The sequence below is a fragment of the Corvus cornix genome, chromosome 11 (assembly GCF_000738735.6).
Source record: "Corvus cornix cornix isolate S_Up_H32 chromosome 11, ASM73873v5, whole genome shotgun sequence".
Taxonomy (NCBI): domain Eukaryota; kingdom Metazoa; phylum Chordata; class Aves; order Passeriformes; family Corvidae; genus Corvus; species Corvus cornix.
The window spans coordinates 1,693,425-1,713,818 of NC_046341.1; the positions used below are offsets into that span (position 1 = coordinate 1,693,425).

A 20,394-nucleotide genomic window follows, 5' to 3' on the forward strand; every position below is an offset into this window, starting at 1 on the left:
AAGGGGGGGGGGGGGAAAGTTGTGTCTGCAGAGGGAAAGGCAGGAGCCTCCAGCCGGGAATGCCGAGGGGAACAAACGCTGGGAAAGCGCTGGAGTGAACCCCCAGCAGCGACGTGTGGCAAACAGCTCATTCTCCTTCCCCCCCAGCCTTCCCCCGAGGAAAAATCCCGGTTTTATGACAGCAGGCAGCAAAGCGGCGCTGGAAAAGGGAATTTACTCACCTCGTCATAAGCCGGCCGGAGGGGAAGGCTGCATTCTCCTGGAAAGGGGCTGGAAAAGGCGGAAAGTCGGGAATTAGGAGCTGCCGGCTGGCCCTGAGCGGTGGCTCCGTGCTGTGGGGATGAAAAGAGCAGAAAGTCTTCATCACTGACCACAGGCACGGCGCTGCTCACGCCCCTCGCGCGGCACCAGCCAGTAGCGCACAGAAGTTGGGATACGGGAGAAGGAGAGGAGAGCGGGATACCGGGATTGCTCCGCTCCGCCGGCACCGGAGAGGGGGGGGGGAAAGGGGGAAAAGGGGGCGAAAAGGGAAAGGGAAAGAAAAAACGGGTGGAAAAGGGAAAAAGGGGAAGGGTAGGGCTGGGGGAGAGGGAAGGGAGGGAGGGAAAAGGGAAAGAGGGAAAAGGAGAGAGGGGGAAAAAGGGATGGGGAGGAAAAAGGGAAAGGAAGAAAGGAGAGAAAGGAGAAAAAGGGATAGGGAGGGAAAAGGAGAAAGGAAAAAGGATAGAGAGGGGAGAAAAGGGAAAGGGGAAAAGGATAGAGGGGGTGAAAAAGAGGTAGGGAGGCAGGAAAAAGGGAAAGGAGAAAAAGGATAGAAAGGGAAAGGGGAAAAAAGGGTGGGAAGGGGTGAAAAAAGGGATAGGGAGGGAGGGAGGAAAAGAAGGAAAAAAGGGATATAAGGGGAAAGATAGAAAGGGAGAAGGAAAGGACAGGGAGGGAAGAAAGAGGGGGGAGAAGGGGGTATAGAGGAGAAAACAGAAAAAGAAGCATAGAAAGGGGGAAAATGGGATAGAAAGGGAAATAAGGATAGAAAGGGGGAAAAAGACAGAAAGGGGGAAGAAAAAAGTATATAAAGGGGGAGGGAAATGGGACTGAAAGCAGAAAAAAGGGATAGAAAGGGGAAAAGAAAGTGATGGAAGTGGAGTAAAAAGGATAGAGAGAGGGAAGGGAAAGAGAGGAAAGGAAAAGAGAGGAAAGGAAAAGGAAAGGAAAAGGAAAGGAAAGGAAAGGAAAGGAAAGGAAAGGAAAGGAAAGGAAAGGAAAGGAAAGGAAAGGAAAGGAAAGGAAAGGAAAGGAAAGGAAAGGAAAGGAAAGGAAAGGAAAGGAAAGGAAAGGAAAGGAAAGGAAAGGAAAGGAAAGGAAAGGAAAGGAAAGGAAAGGAAAGGAAAGGAAAGGAAAGGAAAGGAAAGGAAAGGAAAGGAAAGGAAAGGAAAGGAAAGGAAAGGAAAGGAAAGGAGATAAAGAGGATAGAAAGAGGAAAAAGAGGATAGAAAGGGGAAACGGGGATAGAAAGGGGAGAGAATGGAAAGGGAAATAAAGAGGATAGAAAGGGGTGAAGTGCGATGCAAAGAGGGAAAGAGAAATGAAAGAAAGGGGAGAGAAAGGCGGGGGAGAAATGGGGTAGAAAGGGGGAAAAATGGTACAGAAAGGGCGTGGGATAAAAAGGGGGTAGAAAGGAGGGGAAAATGATAGAAGGGGTGTGGGGGGGGGAAGTGGATAGAAGTGGGGAAAAAGGCTTCATGCCGAATGTGGCACCGGAGGAGAAGTGAGCCCTGCAGCTGCCCAGGGTGCCAGGGGCCGGGATGTGCCAAATCCCTCGGGACACACCCCCCCCCCACCCCACCACCACCTCTTCAATCAGCCCCGGGCCAGAGCCTTAATTAAAAAAGCTGCTCCAAACTATCAGATAATGGATTGCATTTCCAGGCCCCTCTGGAAAAGCGGCTCCGCTGGCAACGCTTCCAAAGGGCTGCCAGAGCGGGGAGCGCTGCCAGGTTCGGGTTCCGATATCAAAGGAGCTCATCCCGCGCTCCAGCAGCTCCCGCTTGCTCCGGAGTCAATCCAGAGCCACCTCTGGAAGCAGCTGTGCTTGATCTGGGGAGCAGATCCCGCCTTGGGAAAAGCCTGGGAAACGCTCCCTCTCCGGGCAGGAGGATTTGGGAGGTTTCCTCCCCCCATTTCTGCTGGGGGGGTCAGGGTAAAACAAGGAAATCATTCCAAAGTAATGGAATCTTTCACTCCGGGGTCAGCACATCTCCCACAGCAGCCGGTGCCACCTTCCCGGAGCTCCCTGGAGTATTCCCGGAGCTCCCCTGAGCATTCCCGGCTCTCGCTGAGCGTGGAGAGCCCTCCTTTAATCCCGGCAATGGAGTGGAATTGCAATCAAACCCCTGGCCTGGAGTCCATCCAAGCCCCTGGAAGAGCAGATCCCTATTCACAGCAGCGGCTGCAGAAATCCTTGGAAATCCTTGGAAAAGGCAATTTTTGACGGCGATAACCGGGATGCACCAACTCCTGCCTGGGTTTGAATTGCTCACATTGAATTATTGGGAGTTTAACAACTTTTTTTCCCCCCCTATTTTTTGGTGTTTTTCCAGCTCCACAAGGGAGCAAACATTTCCTGGCATCTCTGGGATACGGCTGGGACATGGAAAAGCTCCCATCCCTGGGTTTACTCTCCAATCCCCTATGGAAATATGGGGTGTGAGTAAATAAATATATTAAAAACATGAGAGCTAGATAATGGATGATGTGTGGATACAGAGAAAAATAGGGTGAATACATGAAAATACGGTGAATACATAAAAATACGGTGATTATACCAAAAAATGGTGAATTTAATATATGGTGCGCATGGAAATATATTAAAATTTACTCTAATATATATAATATATGGGGTTTATATATATGGTGTATATAATACATGGAACATACCTAGAAAATACAGATATTAAAAATAAATATGTAAAATAAGAGCCACTCTTTCGGATCCAAAGCCCTCCCAAGGCCTCCGCAATTCCAGCCAAGGACGATTTTGGATGAAAGCCAGAATTAAACTGTTGGGTTTTTTGCCCACTTTGCCTCCAGCCCATCCCAACAACCCCGAGCTCTCCATGGGGGAACACTCCAGGATGCTGCTGGTGGCATCCCAGTTCTCCCAGTAGCCTCCCAGTGCTGCACTGGTTTAGCTGCTTCTTTTCTGAGTTCAACACATGTGGATCCCCCTGAGCAGCAAATCCATACATCCATCACAGATATTCCAGGGAAAAGGGTACCCTGTGCTGGATTTCAGCATCTGTGTGGCAAACATCCCTGGGAACGGAGCACTCCCACCCAGGAGCAGGGATGGAGGAGGGAAGAAGGCTCCCGAGGGAAATCCAGAGGAACTTTGGAGCTGCCCCAGGTCTTGGCTCCAGTTTCCCGATATTTTTGGAAGCCTCATTCCGAGGGCAAAGCGATGCAATTTAAAATTCACGCTGGATCCATGGATTTGTGTTGATCCCTCATGGAACTGTCCCAGAGAAACTTCTCCTTGTGCAAAACAAAACCCCTGGGCTGGGTCCCCCCTTCCCGGCCCTGCCTTGGCCAGGACGTTCCTCATGGATCAGAAATCCAACCCAGGTGCATTTTCCTGCAGGAATCGCCTCACCAGTAAATATTCCTTAAAAACTGCATTTAAGGAACCCCCACGCCATCCTCTGGAGGCCTCAGAATTCCCTGTTTGCCCAGGAACTGTGCCCTGGCTCTTCGGCACCTGGAATCTCTCCCATGCTAATCTAACTCACATGAGAATTTTCTAGGAATCAGGTGGGCTCCAAAGAATTTTTATCTTACCCTTAAAAATGTTTTCTGAGTACTGCTGGGTGTGTTATTTTTAATTAATTATAATAAGATATTAATTGTCCCCCATTAATGCACTGAGGTGCTGGTTCATATGGAGCATTCCCACCTGATTTGATCCCCTTTATCCAGAGGCTCCCAGCATCCTGCTGCTGCTGGACAGGGAATTTGCGGGATCACTGCCATGACCCGGATCAGGATTTGGCTTCCTGGTTTCTCAGCTCCACCAGGAGGTTCCCACCGCTGGAGCAAGATGGTTCCAAGGAAGGGGCTGAGGATCCAATCCCAGAGACCAGCCAGGGGTTGATTTGTGGATTTCCAGGATGGTTTGGGCTGGAAGGGACCTTAAAGCTCATCCCATTCCACAGGCAGGGACACCTTCCACTATCCTGGGCTGCTCCAAGCCCATCCACTCACGGATGGGAATTTTGCAGGCAGCACCACTCATCTTCCCCATTTTCTTGCTCTTTCAGGCTCCTCAAACCCCCAATCCAAGCGGCTCCAGGTGGGAAATCAGAGACCAAGGCAGGGCAGATTATCCCTGTGCCAAGAGATTTGGAGCATCCCTTCCCAGCCCTTCCATCTGGGAACGCTGCTAAGGAAAGGAGAGCAGTGGAGCCGAGGAGCAGAGCTCCAGGGTGTGGCAACTCCAGAGGGAAGCAGGGCAGGGATGAATGGAACCTTTCACGCTGCTCCAGGGGAGCCGGTGGCACCGGAGCCTGAGGAATTCCCGAGCTCCGCAGCGGGCGGGGAACATTCCGTGGGACACAGGGACACAACTCCCTTTAAGCGGGGACAGGGAGAACCACGGAGGAGCTGCAGGAAGGGGGGGAATAATGCCTGGATCAGCAGTGGGGGGGCTGCAGGATCCCGTTTTCCCAGCACTGAAAGCTGTCCTTATTTTTGCCTGAAATTCTGTCTCCGAGGGCTCCCGAACATTTACATTTTCCTCGGAGCTGTGGAGTTTTATTCACGGGGAAAAAGCTCTGCTCATAAAGGGCTGCATTGAGGCTCACACTTCCATACCTTGAGCTCCATCCACCTCAGACAACCGGCCTATTTTTCCCTGCTCCACATTGTGAAGGAATTATTCCCGTCTCCACGCGCCCCACACACCCCCAGCCGAGCCATGAATGGCCGCAGTGTCCGCAGGCTGCTCCCGAAACCCTCGGAAAAGGGGGGAAAAAAAGCGCCAGAAAAGCCGAAGGACGGGGTATAATGATCCCTTCACGCTCTCCAGCCGGGATTATTTCACCTCCACGCCCTCCTCCAGCTCCTTTTCCCGCTTGAAAAATAAATATAGAAGGGAAAAAAGCCGAGGAAACGATTCCTTAGTGCTGCCGCACAAAAATCCCGTGGCCTCACTCCCTGTTGTCTTCCTCCTGTGGCCAGGACAAACTCCAAACTCCAAACTCCTTGTGGGGAGATTACTACGGGGAAATGTTTTCCCTCCCACACTCTCGGCTCCCTTGGAATTCCTCCTATGAAACTCCGCTGGAAGCTTCTCCCCATTCCCAGAAGTTCTGGGTACCTCCAGGCCACAGGCAAAGCCTGGGATGAGGCTGGGAAGAGGTGGAACGAGCTGGGGAGGTCTCAGCCCTCCCCTCCATGGCCTGCATCCATGGATTTGGGCAGCAGGGCCATTCCCTGCTCATCCCAGTTCCACCAGCTGGGAATACAGCACTTATCCCAGTTTTTCTAACTTTTTCCCAGAGCAAACACCTTTGTTTGACCCTTCATCCCTCCTGCCCCGTGCAGGGAATCCCATCTCGCTGCCCCACATCCCGACAAAGCTTCCCTCGCCCCAAACCCCTCTCCTGGGGGGAGAACAGCATTCCCGACAGGCAGCAGCACCGGGATCGCTCCCAGCATCCCTGCTCAGCCCAGGATGGCTCCGGAGGCAAAGAGGAGCCCTGTGTGCCTCGGGAACGCCGCCCCACGGACACATAGGTGCCATTATGCTCCGCTGGCCCCAAAGCTCGGGGATAATATTTTTTTTAGCACCGGACTAAATATTTTTAACATATGCAAACATCCATGACTGAGGCAGCCACAGAGCCCGGGAGCCGGGATGCTGCTGCTTCCAGGACGGAACAATGTCACCTTTCTCCTGCCTGTCCCCGGCACGACCAGAGGGATGGGGGAAAAGGGGGAAAGCCAAACGTGGCAGCTTTCCAGGGTGGATTTTGCAGCGGGGAAAAGGGGGTCTGGGTTCCTCCAGGGATGCACAGAGCAGCGGTTTGTGTCTCCAGCAAACATTCCCTGCGTGTGCCCGGCTTGGCAGAGGGGAAGCATTCCCGGCTTTAGGCAAACAAAAAGGTGCTGGGTCAAATAAGTGGAGCAGAAAGTTCTGCTGGAGGGAAGTAGGTCAGTCCTGGATGGAGCAGCACGGCCGGGAATGTGCCAGCCTGGCTGGGAATGAGCCCAGCATTCCCACTTTGTGGAAGGGGAAACTGAGGCACGAGGCCAGGGATGTGCCAGACCCAGCATTCCTGCTCTGTGGAAGGGGAAACTGAGGCATGAGGCTCCCGGGAGGGATGCTGTGCCAGGGATGCCCTGGGATTGGGGGCCAGCTCCGGATAAATGGATTTGGGTAGATGGCCCTGTGTTCGTGCTGCTGTTTGCGGTATCCGTGGTTATCCAGGAAAGTCTCCTTGTGGATTTGTACTTCAGGAATCTTTGTGGGAGCCCATCCTGGGGTTTCAGCGGCTGTTGAATGGCAAAGGAGGCTCACACAGGGGTTATTCCGGGGAGGAGAGGGGCTGTGGGATGGGATTTTGCTCCATGGAAGCTCCCTGGCCCCGGTGGGCACTGTCTCCCATTCCATGAATTTCTGGCTCCCTCTCTCCAAGCAGCCCAGATGTTTCTCCCTGCTCAACATCTGCAGCTCCTGTGTGCAAGATGTTTCCAGGGGCCAGATGTGGACCCTGGGCCTCCCATCCTCCCATTCCCCTGGAAACGGGCACATCTGCATGGGAAAAAGGGCTGGATTGGTGAAAGGATCCACATCACCTCCATTAACCGAGGGCCACCAAATCCCTCCCGGAGCTGGCTGGGATCACCCTGCCTGGGCTGGGATACGGGATTGAACAGGGGCACATTCCTGCTGCTCCTTCCAGACATCGGGAGCAGCTCTCGGTGACCCAAGGCACCGATCCAGGACAATCCCAGGAACAGTTTCCCATCCCAGGGGGTGACATCCCCCTGGAGCCAGTGAAGGCAAAAGGGGAACCCCAGGGTCAGATCTGCCCTGCACTGGGGCTGCTCCCAAATCCCCCCTGGCCTTGGCACGGGACTTGGATCTGCTGTTGGATACCCCGGGATCGGGATCTGGGTGCTGGATGCCCCAGGATTGGGATCTGGCTGCTGGATAACATGGGATTGGGATCTGCTCCTGGGTTTCACAGGACTGGGATCTGCCTGCTGGATAACACGGGACTGGGGTCTGCTCCTGGATCTCAGAGGATTGGGATCTGGCCGCTGGATGTCCCGGGACTGGGATCTGGCCGCTGGATGTCCCGGGACTGGGATCTGGCTGCTGGATGCCCCGGGCTCTCCCAGCTGGAGCCGCTCCGCCGACGTGCGGATTTTGCTGCTGGCTGTGCCGGCCCGGCTGGGACGTGCGGATTTGGGATCGGGACACGGAGCCCCGGCTGCTTTCAGGCTTCTTTTAGAACTGGAATCAAAACAACCAAAGCTCCCCGGCCTCTGCTCCTGCCGAGCCAAAGAAACTCCGACGCTGCGCGGGAGCGGGAAACGGAGCGAGAGCTGGGAATGGGCAGGAGGGAAACGTGGCTCCAGGGAATTGGTGGCACTGGAGGAGTCACTGGGGGGTGGCACCGGGCTGGTCCCAGCGCTCTGCCCCATTGCCGAGGCTCCTGTTCGGTTTGGAGGGATGCGGGATCCTGCTGGTGCCCCGATGCCGCCCGGCTGCGTCCCCGTTCCCGGCTCCCAGGCTGCCGTCCCCTTCCCTCCGGGAATCCGCCACGAATCCGGGGCTCCGGCAGCGGTTTCACCTCGCAGGTGTGAAACTCCGGGGCTCCATTTCCCGGCTGTTCAGGTGCAGGAAGATTGGGATTGGGCCAAAATAGGCACCGTGGGGGCGGCCGCGCGGTGCTAAACCCTTCCCTGTGCCCGCGGGGTTGGAGGGATGCTCTGGAGCATCCAGCGGGATGGGGCGCAGCCAGGCCCGGCTCCCGGCTCCCTTCCCGTGTCTCCAGCGGCTGTTGGGGTGCAGGATCCTGTGCCAGAGGTGACTCCAGGGTGACTGCTGGCATGGGCACGAGCAGGAGCCACCTTTCCCAAGGGTTTGGCATCGATTCCATGGCAGAGCTGTCCCCGCTCCGGGATTTCCATCTGTACACTGGGATTCCTGAGGGAGATCGCTGTTTCAGGGTGTCCTCAGAAAAGCTGGGAATCTTCCAGGAGTGAGGCAGCTCCTTCCCCAGGGCAGGGTGTCCTGGAGCCTGGCACCCTCTGGCAGCCACGGGGGTCACCTGCCCAGAGTTCTTGATTCCATGGATTGTGCTTGGCACTGCAACAGGACTGATTTTCCTTTTCCATTCCCAATCAACCATGGATTTTCCAGCTCCACCATTTCCAAACAAACCTCCTCGGTGTCACCTGCAGAGGCCAGAGCAGCCCCGAGTCCATTCCTGCCTCAAGCCCTGCCGAACCCGGCCGGAATTCAATCCTTTTCCTTTCTTTTTTTTGGCATTTGTAGTTGAACAAGAGCAATGAGGAGGGAACAGCACCTTCCTCTTCCTCCTGTCCCAGACCTGGCCATGCTCCAGTCCTGCAGGGATCATCCCAGAGCTACTCTGGATGGATCATGGCCTATCCATGGTGCTCTGGAGACTTGGGACACTGCATCCAGTCCTTCTGCATCCCCCAAAGTCACCACAGCCAGGAGCTTTCCCAAATTTCTCCTAACACCAAGCAGGCTTTCCTTCACTCCCATTTCCATCCCAGCTCCTTCCCACCACCAAGTCCAGACCCTCTTTAAAGTTTTATTGGAGCTGCAGTGGCTCAGCCGGAATTCTTCTGGAGCATGCGAATAAAAAGCAGCTTTTCAGAGGGTTTGGAGCTGCTGGAGGGTTAAAAAATCATAAAAAGAGGAGGACGAAGAGGAGGTTTCTGCCCTGGTCTGGGTCTTTGCTCTACACAGACTTCATTCCCAGCCTGAAGTGCTCGGGATGGAAGGACTCTCCTCAAGCACTGCAGAATTCCAGGGAAGTGCCTTTCCTCCAACTTAGGGCAGAGGAAATTCAGTATTTTTTTAGGACTTAGATTCGCATGACAACGACCGGCGTGGGGAGAACAATTCCATCGCCACACTCCACACAAACTGCTCCCAACAACCTCCCACCAGCTCCAGCTCCAGCTCCAGCCCCACCACGGCCCCGGCACCGCCTGTCCCCAGCTGCCACCTGCAGTGCCAGCACACGGTCCCAGGGCCACCCCTCTCCCGTGGGAGGCAGAAGGTGACAAAGCTCTGACAGGACAAAGGGATGCGGCCTCAGGCTGGGCCAGGGGAGGCTCAGGGTGGACAGCAGCAGGAATTTCCCCATGGAAAGGGAGCTCAGGCCTTGGAACTGCCCAGGGAGGTTTGGGGTCCCCATCCCTGGAGGTGCCCGAGGCCAGGTTGGAGCAGCCTGGGATAGTGGAAGGTGCCAGGTTTGGAACTGGATGAGGTTTAAGGTCCCTTCCCACGCAAAGCATTCCATGATTCCATGATTTTAATACAGGATGGGGGCTGGGGAAAGAATGGAGTCACCGTCAGGGGTGAGAGGAAAGGTCTCTCATCTCGGTGGTGGGAAGAGGAAGGGATTTGGTGCTGCTTTGCCCAGAAATGCCCTGTTTCTGCTGGCACACAGACCCAATGCCAGCAGAAATGTAGGGAAAACCATTTGGAACGTGGCTTTGGCCAACATTCCCGGAGTTCCAAACCAAAAGAGAACAAATCTGCAGATCCATCGAAATGGATGAAGATGAGGTCGTTTCAGCCACCCAAAAACCACTTGGGAATCTGGAGCTGGAGACGGAGCCACTTTTGGGCTCCACTCCCCCAGAAAGTCTCTCCATGGCCATGGCCTTGCACAACCCCACAGTGCCACCAGCCTGGGCTAGCCAGCCCCAGAGCCCAGCCCCAAATCCCAGACCCTTCCGAGATGTTCCTGAGGAGCACCAGGAGAATCCAGCACATCCCCAGTTCCCGGAGGAGCAGGACCTCCATCCCCGAGCTGCTGGATCCAGGAGCAGCTGAGTTATTTGTGTTTGGATAAACACCGACACATCTGGGGAGCAAAAACAGCAAAGGGAAAACCAGGAGCGAGTTCCCCACCTAAAACTTCCCGGGCGGAAATGCAGCACAGGTGAAGGAGCCCAGTCCATGGCCCTGACCATATTTCTGCTTCCTACACCAAATCCTGGTGGTTCTTGGCTCCAGTTATTCCATGCAGAGGGAATTCAGCCCTCTGTGAGCAGCTGGGAAGCAGCCCCGGCCTCAGGGCCACTTTTCCAGCACTAAAATCCCACTTAGGGCTGTTGGTCCCAACCACACAGTAGTGGATTTGTGCCATAAATCCCCGTTAATGGAACGATCTCCACTGGCTCATTCCCGTTTTCCAGAGGGGAGGAGCTCTGTGGGAGTGGGCACACACCTCCCCTCCTGCAGGAGCAGCCAGCGCTTTCCGTTCGAGGGCTGCCCATTAAACGTCCGGATTCATCTGCGGAATCCAAATACTTCAAATCCCGACGCACTTAAACACACAGAGGTCTCGTGGAGTCATGACAAAAGCCGCACACTTCATCCATGAGCACGTTATCCATGGGAACAGGGGGGGAGCATGGCGTGTTTATCCCAAGGGTGGGAATATCCCGCACGTGCCACATGGGCACGGAACAGCTTTGAGCTCTGAGGGGAAGGAGGATAAACCCAGCACGGGAGGAATCCTTGATTTATTGCCATGTATCCAAAATATCCCAACTTTTTAGCGGGGCCTGTTGCAATAGGATACAGGGAATGGCTTCCCAGTGCCAGATGGGATTTTGGAAAGGAATCCCTTCCTTGGGAAGGTGGGCAGGCCCTGGCACAGGGTGCCCAGAGAAGCTGTGGCTGCCCCTGGATCCCTGGAAGTGTCCAAAGGCAGGTTGGAGCAGCCTGGGATAGTGGAAGGTGTCCCCATGGCAGGGGTGGGATGGGCTGGGTTTTGAGGTTCCTTCCAACTCAAATAATTCTGGGATTTTATCTGGGGGCTCTGTGGGCTTTCAGTGACTCCACGTGACACCAGGAGGATCCTGAACTTTGGGTTTTCATCCTGATGCCCTCCTGATGTAGAGCTGTCCCATGGGATGCATCCTGGTAGATATACCCCAATGGGGTAGCATCCTGGTGGGATTCATCCTGATTTGGGACTTTCCAATGGGCTGCATCCCAATGGGGCTGCATCCTCCTGGGATACATCCTGATGGGATACATCCCAATGGGGCTGCATCCTCCTGGGATACATCCTGATGGGATATATCCCAATGGGGCTGCATCCTCCTGGGATACATCCTGGTGGGATATATCCCAATGGGGCACATCCCAATGGGGCTGCATCCTCCTGGGATACATCCTGATGGGATACATCCCAATGGGGCTGCATCCTCCTGGGATACATCCTGGTGGGATATATCCCAATGGGGCTGCATCCTGGTGGGATACATCCCAATGGGGCACATCCCAATGGGGCTGCATCCTCCTGGGATACATCCTGATGGGATACATCCCAATGGGGCTGCATCCTGGTGGGATAAATCCTGATGGGATACATCCCAATGGGGCTGCATCCTGGTGGGATACATCCTGCTGGGATACATCCTGCTGGGATGCAGCCTGGTGGAAGGTTGTTCATAGGGTGCATCCAGACAGGGCTGCATCCCAGTGGAATGTACCCCGATGGTTGCATCCTGGTAAGACTCATCCCGATTTGGGACTATCCAAAGGGATGCATCCCAGTGGGCTGTATCCTGATGGGATCTTCCCGGTGGGGGCTGCCCGGTGGAGTTCACCCCCGGTGGGATCCATCCCGAACGCTGTGCATCCCGGTGGGATCCATCCAGCCGGGATTTTTCCCGCTGTATGTCCGCGCGTGGCAAACAGGTGGCGATGTTGTACTCCAGGATTTCAGCTTCCCGCCCCAAAACGCCGGCTGCTGGCCGAAACCCGCTCGGGAGCCTCCCGGGAGCCTCCCTGGCCCACGTTCCCCCCAGGAATCCTTTGGGAGCCAAGAAGAGCGGTGCCGCGGTGATCCCAAGCTTTATCCTGCACTTCAATTAGGACAAACTCGAGCCAAAGCCTCTCCTTCCATTCCCTTTGGATCAAGGCATGGGACAGAACCCCATTCCTTGGAAGTGCATTTTCCCCTTGAGCCTGGGAGCGAGGAGGAGGGTCAGGGTGCTCTGGGAAAGGTGCATCATCCCATGGATGCAGACACGGGAATTGTGTTCAGGATGCAAGGACGGGACACACGAGGGTGTCAAGCAGAGGGAAAAATGCCCGCAGGGAAGCAGAGATCCATCCTGGAAGATGATCCCACCCACGGCATGGACCTGCACTTCCCAGGCTGGAATTCTGCGGGATCTGTGTGCACAGAGCCTCTGGAGCAGCGGGAATGGGGGAATCTCCCGCGTGCCTGGGGCGTCGGAGCAATTCCTCATCTCGGAGGGAAGGAAGAACCTGGGATGTGCTGGATGCTCCCAGGGATTGCTTCACGCGTGATCCCAAGGGATGCAGCACAGAGGGGACAGCGCCCCCGCGTTCCCCGCGGAGCACCCGGAGCGATGCCGCCCCAAATTCCCACAAATCCAGAAGCTTCTGAGGGCTTCGCATCCCCACACCCTGACTTCCCAGAGGAGCAAATCTGAAGGCGCCGGGGTCGTTCTCTGAACCAAGTCCCTGTTGGAATCTGCCTCCTGCTCCCCATCCTCCCGAGGGAGAGCTGGAAGCTCCGGGAGAGGCTCCTCCAAGCCTTGGCCACGCCCCAGGACATCGGGCAGTGCCACGTCCCGCAGTGGTGCCACCTCTCCGCCAAGTCCTCGTCACTGCCACCGCAGCCAGACGGGCTCCTGGGCGATGCCAGAGGGTGCCAGGCAAAGGGACAACAGCTCCAGAGGCACCCGGATAAAGGTCTCCATCCTTTTCACAAGCGCCGCCTGCCCAGGAAAAGCTGGATGCGCTGTGGAGGTGGCAGCCACAAATCCCAGGGGATCCTCAGCAGCTCCTGGGGTGCCAGAGGCTGGGAAGGTGAGGGAGCATCCACAGGAACGGGGAAGAGTGGCGGGATGAGAAATGATGGGAATGAAGGCGGCGAAAGCAATTCCCAGGGCAAGGTGGAATGGGCTCTGTGGCGGGATGTGTTTAAAGGGGTGTTGGGAAAAGCAGCCGCACTTCCCTGCTCCCAGCGATTCCCTGACTTTCCGCAGCTTTTCCGTGCCCCTCCTGCAGGAGCTGGGTTCTCCTGGCTCACCCACGCTGCGCCCAGCCTGAATTATCCATCTTGGAGAGGGCATGGGAGTCATGGAAGGTCACAACCACACCACTGCGGGAGCCAGGTCCCCTCCAGCAACCCGAATCCCACCCTTTTCCCACAGCCGGCATCACTGGGAAGCCAGACCCTGCAGCACAGCCCATGGGATGGTGAAGCAGCCCTGGCATGGACACTTTTCCTTGCAGCAAGGCTGGCTGTCCCCAAATCCTGAGAGATTCTGGGAGCAGAACATTCCAGGAGATCCAGGGAATGCCTCTGCTGACGGGCTCGGACAGACGGACATCTGTCCATGGACAGTTAGTTATGCAGAGCTAGGGAATGGCAGCTCAGGGCTGGAATAAATCCCCCTGCACATGGAAAATGCCTTTCCAGTGCTTCCAGCCCTTCTAGCGGCAGCATCCTGGGAAAGCTGCCTTGGGAACAGCACACTGGATAAAATCACTGATTTTCCCAAGGTTTTGAGTAAATGTCAGTTTTGTGTTCACTTGGTATTCCCTGGAATGGGAATCAGCAGCAGGATGGGCACCTCCAGGAGTGATTCCTGGTTTGCCAGCTTTGGATGGAGCCCAGGCATTTCCCTGGGAATACTCAGCCCTGTGGGGGGGAATTCTGTGGAATAGAATCCTGCAATGGTTTGGGTGGGAAGGGACCTTAAAGCTCATCCCATCCCAGCCCTGCCATGGGCAGGGACACCTTCCACTATCCCAGGCTGCTCCAATCTGGCCTGGGACACTTCCAGGGATGGGGCAGCCACAGCTCTCCTGTAAAACCTGTGCCAGGGCCTCCCCAAAATTATCCCAGAGCGATCCATTTCTTGAGGATCTGCATCAACCACCACTGGGATAACGCCCTTCCTTCCACACTCGGATTTCTCTCTCACCTGGTGCCGAGTCAAGGCTCAGTGACCTTCAAGACACCCAAAATTCCCAGGAAAAGAGCGCAGGGCACCGGGAACATCCCGCATCAGCCCTAAAAACCCAGCCCTGAAGGACGGGAACGTGCAAATGCCGGCTCCTCGCTCCTGCTCTCCCGGCAGCCAGAGAAACGCTCGTTGTGTGGAAGCATTGTAAATATCCCAGGATCGGCCGTCTCCAAGGGCTGGATGTGTGGATGCTGTCATCGAGGAAGGAGCAGGGAGCAGCAGCCCCACGCTCCTGACTCACCCAGTGGAGACGCTGGGAAGCGGCCGCTGTTCCCTGTTTCCATAATCTCCTACATTTTATTTGCCTGAGGTTGTTGGTAACTGTTGCTTAGTAGTGGCCACGGGCTCTTTTAACACCTTTCTGCTCCAAGCTCCGCCAGCCAAAAGGGATGGGGCACATTCCAAGAGGGTTTGGAGCCCATGGGATCCATGGGAAGCTTCCCCTGGATGATTTTTGGGTCTCGGAGTGCTGCAAAGCCCCCGAAATCTGCAGGAAAAATCCCAACAGCACAAGGAGTGACCGGGAGGTTTGCATGGGATGCACATATCCAGAAGGTTATGGAGCAGTTCCAGCTGAAACAGGGCTTGGAGATGGACAAAATCCATGTGCTGCTTGGGAAGAGGGGCATTCCAGCATTCTGGGTTCTGAAACGTGCTCCCATCTCCCTCTGAAGGCAGCCAGAGCCAACCCCAAGGTCAGGCTTTGCCACCCACAGCAGGACACATCTGGACCCGCTGATGAGTGCGATCAAATCCTCCCCACATCACAAAAGGAGGAATTGGGAATTTGAGCTCATTCCTTGGGCAGCTCGGTAGAGACGCAGGCCTGGATCAGGCAGGACACACCAGGGGAATCTCAGATTTGGGGAATCACCCTGAGAGCTGGGAGAGGGAAGCGCGGCTGGGAAAGCAGCACAGAGATGGGACACATCACCAAGGGTCAGGGAATTCCAGGATCGCAGCGTGGGATTGGAAGGGACGCTGGAGATTATCCAGTCCCACCTTGGACACCTTCCGCTATCCCAGGTTGCTCCAAGCCCCATCCAACCTGGCCTGGGACACTTCCAGGGATCCAGGGGCAGCCACAGCTGCTCTGGAAAATCTCTGCCAGGGCCTCCCCACCCTTCCAGGGAGGAATCTCTTCCCAAAACCCGGTCACCTGGCCTTGCCACCAGTGGGTTGCTGAGATGTCCCCCTGGTGTGCAATGCACGTGGACAAGGTGCCTTTCCTGGGAGCACAGGGATCCTGAAAAGGGACAAACTTCCCAGGAAGGTGATTCCACGGGCATGGCAGGAGGGCACTGAGCTGTTTTCCAGGGATGGGGTTTGCAGGGCTCTGCCTTTAGGGTAACTCTCACTTTTTGGGATATGAGGAAAGGATGCTTCCACACAGGATTAAAAATGTCATCGTGCCACCAGCCCTGCTGTGAGTCCCTAGGCCCACGAATCCAGTAAATGCTGATATCCCGTTAACCCCATATGGATAAAATCAGGAGATTTCAGTTTTTACGGATGCATTTTTGCAGCAAGGAGAGGGGTATTCCAGGAGATCCCCCGAACTCGGGAGCTGAGTTTCTGCCTGCCTCAAAATCCTCACAGTGCCACAAGCTTGGACACTTCTCCGAAAGGAAAACTAAAATTCCATGAGGCAGAAAACACAAAATTTGGGAACAACCAGACCGAGGATCTGCACAGCGCTAACCCCGAGGCAGCCGCTGAGTCACCAGCTCGTTTCTAACCGCTGGAGAGTGATCTGTGCTCGGCTTATCCCAGGAATAACCCTGGAATCATCATCCTGAACGGGTTAACCTCGGCTGTTTAGGAGCGAAACCTCGCCTGCATATTTTTCTTGCATTTTCCATAAACAAAAATGCAATGTTTTCGTGGGGGAACTTCTTATAAATTAAACAGCCCTGACGACTCATCAGCTCCAGCGTAGATTTGGCCACGCTGGAGTTGCCGGGTTTAGCCCTCAGGCTTAACTAAAACTTTGTCCTAAGTTTCTCAGTTATCCCAAAAACCCGGTTTTTTTACAGCAAAGGTAGGACCCATGAGGCGCCGATCCCCAGAGAAAGGCTCCAACCTTTGCACAGTTTCTTTGCAAAGTCCCACAAGAGGAGAAGGATGTTTTTTAATGCTCTAAAAACCACCCACGGGTTTTTGCAAGCGGGACTAAGGCAGCTGCTCCTGCTCCGAGCAGCTCCGTACCTGGACACCGCCGGACTCTCCGGGACATCTCCATCCCCCAGACCCCGCTTCCCAAACTTTCCAGCTGCAGAGCCAGCAGCGTTTGCTTGCAGAAGCAGCCCCCTTTCCCCACCCCCAGCAGTGCCACAGCCCGAGCGCCGGCGACAGAGAGAGACCCAAGGGATTTTCCGAGAGGAGAAGGGATTTTCCAAGAGAATGCCCTCACCTTTCCCGCAGAGCCGGGAGCTGCCCTTTGCTGCCTTTCCAAGCCTCTCTCTGCGCTATCTCCAGTCTTCCCGCAGCTCCCGCCGAGCTGGAAATATCATTAAGCTCCAGTGAGGCGAAGAAAAAAATCCCAGGGAAAGCGTGGCAATATCCAAAGGGAGGGGAGCGAAGGCGTCGGGACGGGCGAGCCGCGGGTCCCCGCCAGCCCCGCTCCACCTGCGCCGGGCTCCGGGAATCCTCCGGCGTGGAGCAGGCATGGATACTCCTCTGGTGCGCGCGGATGACTTCACTTCATTAGCATGCTCCTGAGAGTTCTCCCCGACTGTCTTTTTCACTGACTTTAAGGCTCTGCTAATCAAAATCCTGGAGTGGTTTAACTATTTCCTGGCGCCGGGGCTTCGGGAAGATGGGAATCCGCGGGACAGCGGCGGCAGGAGCGCGAGGCACCGGCTCAGCCGCCGTCCCACGGCAATTCCTGATCCCAGGATTTGCAGGTCATGGCTCCGAGCACGTCCCAGTTTTATCTCCTTGACCAGGGCGAAACCTCCGAGCTCTGCCGGGATCTTCCAGCGGCGGTGGAGGGAAAGGGAAAGCAGGGATGGGATTCCCACCCCGGAATTGTTGTGTTTGGGGGGAGGGTGAAGCTGTTCGGGCACCGATTAACCTGCGGCACGGCACCAAATGTCCCTTCCAGGTGGGGGGATGTGATTCCAGGCGGGATGGCGCTTGCAGCAACCTGAGATGGTGGGACATGTCCCTGCCCGTGGCTCAGGGAATGGGATGAGCTTGAAGACCCTTCCAACCCAACCCATTCCATGGTTCTGTGACCCAGCCGGCTCCCAGGTGATGCCACCGCTGCCTTCCTCCTCTCCCTCAGGTATTTCGGGAGCGGAGCTGCCTTTAAGAGGGAAACCCACTTCTGGGATAGAAAAGGGGAAAGCGAAGCATGGAAAAATAAAACAACTCCTCTGCGAGCACACCTGGAGCGTGGGACAGGGACAGGGACACTTCCCAGGGCTCCCAGCTCCAGCCCCCTGCCTGTCCTTCGGGATCCTGCCTGGTTCCGAGTCCAGGTCAGGTTTTTCTCTGACAAGGAAAAGCGGGAGGGCATTTTGCAACAGTGGGATAGGAAAAAAAAAGAATTAAAAGAGGAACTTGCTCACAATGACCACAGGGACACACAGACGTGTGTGTCCATCAGTGTGTCCATGGACACATGTGTCCATCAGTGTCCATCAGTGTGTACAGGACACGTGTGTCCATCAGTGTGTCCGTCCATGTGTCCACGTACACGAGTGACCATCAGTGTCCCTCAGTGTCCACCAGTGTCCATCCATGTGTCCATAGACACGAGTGACCCTCAGTTTGTCCACGGCCACGTGCCTGTGGTCACCCCTGTCCCAGCACACGCCGATGTCACACCAAGCACATGCATGTGCACATCCACGGATTGGGAATTCCGGGTTTAGCCACTGGGATCCCTGCTCCCAGCACCAGCTCCATCCCCTGGCAACAGCCCCCAGCACTCTGCCCCAGTTAACCCCGCTGAGACCCCGGCCCCACAATCCATCAGTCCTGGGGGGCTTGGGAGCCTTTCCCGAAGCCTCCGGAGCGGGATCGGGAGCAGCTCCGGGGTCTCCCGGGCTGGAGCTCCGATTCCTCCCCGGCACAGAGGGTTCGGGAGCAGCTGAGTCTCGGAGCGCTCCCTGCTCCGTTCAGGAGCTGCCCCACATTTTTTCCTCCTGATTCACGGCTCAGCTGCACTCAGGGCTATCTTTAGAGAGACGCGAGGAGAGGGCCCCTCTGCAACTCCAGCCTCCGAGGGCTGGGATTTTTTTGGGATATAAATATGTGTACACACCTTGCCTGCTTCCTACGGCGTCTCCCAGAGCAGAGCGGCGCAAACTCCCGGCGCAGGTTTGATGGACTAACCCCGACAATCCCAGCATCATTCCAGCTGGGAAAGACCTCCAAGATCATCCAGCCCAACCATTAACCAGCACAAAATCCCACAAGGAGTCCAGGGCCTCCTCAGGATTGGCTCCCACCCAGCCAGAGCTGATTGCAATCCATTTTGGGACCCCCTGGAATTGGCGCCGGCTGCGGAGGATCAGGGAATTGGGAGAGGGAGATTTCCAAACCCATCTTGCTGATGGGTTGGTGCGACCAAGGAGCCACCAGCGCCCACCCTGCAGTCACCGCTGAGATGGGGCCCCCCAGAAGATGGGGGGCTGTTCATAAGGGCAGAAGATGCCCAACAAATCTGTTCTCTGCTCCAGGTGCTCCTGGCCAAACTCCCAGGCCCTTTCCTGGGCTGGGGAGGAACCTCTGGCGCTCGTGGCCACGTCCAGCACCCCCTGCACAAACGGTAACATTTGAGCACTGTTGATCCCTGTCCTCCAGGGCGAGTTTTTTGGGATTTAAGCTGTTTCAGAGCCCTAAAGCCCATGTTTACTTTCCTGATGAGCAAAGCCCTGGTGCAGGGGAGCCTCCGGAGCTGGTGTTAAGGACGTGCTTAAAGGGCTAAAAATGGATTTTCTTCCTCTCTCTTTTCTCCTTTTTTTTTTAAAAAGCAAAGCCACAAAGCAGCAAAAACCCATCCCTGGGACTGGTACATGAGGACAACCCTGCAACCACCACCACCCCCTCCTTGCGCAGAGCCCTGGAGACAAAAATGGACTTTGGACCTCAATTTTGGACTTCTTTGGCCCTAAACAGCCCCAATCCAGACCTGAAACCTGTCACCTGAAGATGTGTCTTCATTTCAAGAGCCAGCATCCAAGTTTGTGCCTTTTAGGCCGCACACTGGCACAGATCTGTCACCGACCTCCTCAGAGACCACGGGGTCTCCAGGAGAACCGAGTCAGGAACCTGGACGGGGTTTGCTGGACCCTCAAAATCAGGTCAGGTCATGCTTAGAGGAGATTAGGAACAGACCCGCTTCTCCCACTCCACCAAATCCGTGGGGGCTTTCCCAGGAAAGTGGGTGAGGTGGGATTTTTAACTGGGAACGCCTCCTCTGACCAAAGTTTATGTTTTCGTTCCTTTTGTAAAATTGGAAAGGAGCTAGGACAGATCTCCCGGCATCCTGAGATCCACCTCCACTGCCAAGCCAGTGCTGACACCCCCGTTCATCCTGCTGGGATGGATGGATGGAGGGGGTTTGTCCCCTGGATTTGCTGCAGGTGGGGACATCCCATCAGGAACCAGGCTGGAACTGTCCCTTACAGCCCCAAATCCCTTAAACATCCCCCTTGCCCAGATCAGGACATCAGATCCTCACCATGACCCTGATTCCTCTCCTGGGTTTGGGTGATCTCCCTATGGAAGTGCGTATCCCAACAGTTCCTCCTCCTCAAGTGAAGAATCGGTGATTTTAAAGCCATAAATCCCAAGAAATGCTGCTTAAACCAGCAGTGTCGGATCAGAAAGGTCTCTTCCTGTCCAGACTATTCTCAGATTCCATGAGAACCATGGGAAGAAGTTCTATGCATGGATCCCCCTCACACCTGTAGTGTAGCCACCAAAAAAATGCCAGTCTGGGAATTTAAAGGCCATCTGAAGCTATTCCTGGCTTATTCCATGCGTGGACACCACCCACACCAAGCTGACACCCCATGAATTCCTGAGTGGGGCAGGTTGGGATGGGTGGGTGTTCTCCATCCATCCATCCATCCCTCCATCCAT

At 55.4% G+C, this 20,394-nt stretch overlaps 1 protein-coding gene across 1 annotated transcript in view; it reads right to left on the reverse strand.

The window, feature by feature from the left end:
- ZNF469 (zinc finger protein 469) overlaps positions 1–17,260 on the reverse strand; it is a 58,273-nt gene extending 41,013 nt beyond the window's left edge. The window contains 2 exon segments of the mRNA XM_039558332.1: positions 222–332; positions 16,709–17,260. The gene's annotated coding sequence lies outside the window, so the exon portion shown is untranslated.
- Positions 17,261–20,394: the final 3,134 nt, after the last annotated feature.